Source organism: Gavialis gangeticus, unplaced genomic scaffold (genome assembly GCF_001723915.1).
Source record: "Gavialis gangeticus isolate Ggan-Ray unplaced genomic scaffold, GavGan_comp1, whole genome shotgun sequence".
NCBI lineage: Eukaryota > Metazoa > Chordata > Crocodylia > Gavialidae > Gavialis > Gavialis gangeticus.
Window position 1 is genome coordinate 241,725 of NW_017728979.1, and position 3,377 is coordinate 245,101.

The 3,377-nt window shown below is 53.3% G+C and overlaps 1 long non-coding RNA gene across 1 annotated transcript; it reads left to right on the forward strand.

Annotated features, from left to right (window-relative positions):
• Nucleotides 1–1,340: 1,340 nt before the first annotated feature.
• Nucleotides 1,341–1,665, forward strand: LOC109291368. The gene is made up of 2 exons (XR_002095832.1): nucleotides 1,341–1,388; nucleotides 1,553–1,665. It is a non-coding gene; the product is annotated as an uncharacterized LOC109291368 (long non-coding RNA).
• The last annotated feature ends 1,712 nt before the right edge of the window (nucleotides 1,666–3,377 follow it).

Consider the following 3,377-nt stretch of genomic DNA (forward strand, 5'->3'; position numbering starts at 1 on the left):
TCTTTTCTCTTGACAAGGGGTTATCTGGTTTGGAACATCTCAAAAAATGGATTGATAATCAGGGAAACATAAGGTTCAGGAGTAACCAGACACTTAGGAGCCAGCTTGAAATTCCTATGGATAGCAGATATACTGATGGGATATCGCCTGGTTTCTTCAGAAACAATAGATAGCTTGCAGCATCAGGGTTTTGGATTTTTATTTGTTGTGAGCAAGCCTCAGCTTAGCATGACTTTTCCAGATCTTACTATAGTCTTTTAATAGACTTAAGGCAATTATTGAAGTGTTCATAACCTTTGGGAGTGGAGGACTTCCACCAGTCGTCTTGGGAAAAGTATGACAACACTTGTGGTCAGGGCTCCAACGGCCTGGACACTGTGATGAACCCTTTACCATTGCTCAAATGTTGCCCATACCCCCTGACTTGGTGTCTTGCCTCAGCATTCCCTAACCCGGCAACCGAGTTTTAGTCAATTAAGTTTAAATAGGCCTCCCATAGTGGGACCGGGGAATGTACGGCCCGAGATGCCTATTAAACTTACTTGTGCTGGGGGGCGGGGAGTCCTTTGTAAATCCAGATTAGAGCTGGTCTGATAAATGCTGAGCTGGGTGTGTGGGTTAATTAGCATTTGGAGCACAGATTTCCCATCATGCAATGCTCCCCTGCTTTTCTGATCCCAGAATTCACTGTGGTCTCTGCTTCGGACTTTCTGTTCTCCATCTCCCATGTAAATGAATAGTCATCTGGTTCCATCTCGGATGCAAATGAGACCTAGGGCAGTTGTTTCACTCTTGTCACCCTTATCTGGAGGGTTTTTTTAGGTGCAACTTAATCACTGCATCTTAATCAGTGTCTGTTTAGGTGGTGGGGGGGATTGGTTGTGAGTCAGATGGTCTGCGTCCTGTGTCAGGGGTCCCCAAGAACATAGAGATGAGAGGTAACACCTAGCATATGGGGCTTGTCTCAGGAGTGGCCTGCATGTGCTGGGGGGGACTAGGGGCCCAGTCCCCGTAGAGCCATGGGCTTGAAGAGGAAGTCAGGGCCGGCAGCCCTGTCCCTTGGGGCAGGGGCTGGGCAGAGGCCAGGGGTTGGTAACACTCCAGGTCGCAGGTGTCACAGGGTAGGGAGGGCAGGTTGAGGGGTCACTTGGCTCCTCTAAATCAGCAACGTGGTGTCAGTCTGGTCGCAGGTCTGTCCTGATGCCAAGCTGCAGCACCTGTAGCAGCTGGATCTTCTGCCCTGCCCCCTTACCCAGGGCCCGTGGCCACCCAGGCAGAGGGTGTTACTGGGCTGTAGGAAGCCTGGTCAGCTCTGAGCTGCAGCAGCGGGGCCCCATTGGAGTCTCTGTCTCGGTCCCTCCTCGGTCTCCTTGCGTTTCTAACACAAGGTGGGCAAAATGCTGGGGCGGGCCATTCTATCTGGCCCACGGGAGCCCTAAAAAATGTAGTAAATTAATATTTATCTGCCCCTTGTCATGTGGCCCTCGATGGCCAAAACTCAGTAAGTGGCCTTCCGCCCAAAATAATTGCCCACTCCTGTGCTTAACAGAAGCTTTTGCTCCCAAGGGCAGAGATGATATTTTAATAAATGTTGCCTCCCTTTTCCATGCGCTGAGCCCCTGGCTTCTCCCCACAGCCATAAACCTGGTTGCTGCGTTCTCACTGCTTCTGCCTGCAGCTCCTCACTGATGCATCCTGCCGTGGCCAACCTCCCCCCAGACCTCTGCTGTCTTGGCAGGGCCCAGAGAAACACTCATCCCTGTCCAAAGCAGCCCAAACAAACCATCATCTAACCTCAGAGCACAACCACCACCAGCCCTGATGCATCCCTAGGCATCACCTCTGGCTCTACCAGAGGGAAAGCTGGGGGCTGCAGCGCCCAACGTCCCGCTTCTAGAAGAGGTGGTAAATACGCACTCGGATCCCAGGTGGAGGCCATGCCCCACCACAGAGGAAGGCAAGAAACCCCCAGTCTGGCCAGGGGGTAAATCTTTCCTGACCCCAAATGCAGCACTGGTCTGAGCCTGAGCGGAGGGGCAAGATCATCTAGCCAGGAGCCTCCAGCCTTGGTCCCAGCAGGAGCCACTGGCACAGCGTCAGCCTGGGCTGCAGCCAACACCTGGGGAGGCTTCAAACTCCTGATGCAGGTGCTCCCCCTGGCTTCCCTGGGGGCCGAGGCTGCTGGGCTGGGGATCCCTATGTGTCCGCTGTTAACACGGGGCATGGGGGCTGGAGGGGACCCAGCTGCCAGCCTCGGTGGGGAGGAAGGGAGCAGAACCCGTGGTCTCTTGCAGGCCTCTTGTGTGCTGCCATGGCTGATAAATTGTGAGTTCAGCAACAACACTGGGCACTCCTGGGTTGAACTACAGTTATCTATTCTTATAACTCTCTGGAATCATATCCTGGGTGGATCCTAACAATTGCCCTCGGTCTGTGTATGCAGAACTTACACTTGCTCTGCCTCTGACCTGACCCTGTCCAGTCCCGTGGAGGGAGAGGAACCAAGAATGCCTCTGGCTCCTCATGGCAGAGAAAAATGGAGACCCCAGTGCTGCAAAACTGCCACAAGGAGAGTGAGCCCTGCAGTGCTGAGCACGAGGGCTTTGGCCTTCAAGGGATAGTACAAGGAAAACATAATAAGACACAATAGCAGCCCTGAGCTGGGGCTGGCTGCTGGGGCCTAATAGCTGAGGCCAGGGCACTGCACCCACCTCCCGGCATCCTTTGCACGGCTCCCCTGGAGACTCCCAGGAATGGCCCCCGGATCTGGGAGCGTCTGTCAGGACATGTCCTGCCTGGCCGCGGCCTGGAAACAAGGAGCCCCAGCCCCACCCTTCTCACTGCCCTTGCTCCTGCATGAGGCCACGGCCCTAGGCTGTCCTAGCCATGACCGGTGCCCAGTAGCGACTGCGTCAGCCTCCTGGTGACAGACCCAGAGCCAGGCGCTGGTGTGTGGCCAGGCCTGACCATGTGCCTGGGGTCACAGGGAACCAGGCCAGGAAGGTGACTGGAGTCTAGATGCTGTTAGCAAATAAAAACCTAGGAGTCCGGACTAGCCCAGGGCTTGACACGACACCTCATTCAATGAGTGACAGAAAGGCTTTATTTAGTACAAGCCTTTAAGATCAAGTCAAGTGAGCGCGTGCTCTTTTTGCTGTTTTACTGCCTTTTTATACCCTTAGTTTAGCATCTTCAAAGCGTTATTTTAGTTGTGTAAATCAAGAGAGAGTCCCAAGCAGTAATTGACAGGGAAAACCTGCTCATTACTGGTTATCGGAAATGTCTAATTTGATGAGTTGCCTTCTCCAGGAACAAGAGGTGATCCAGTGTGGAACATATCAAGAAACTGATTAACAGCCAGGAAAAACATAGTAAAT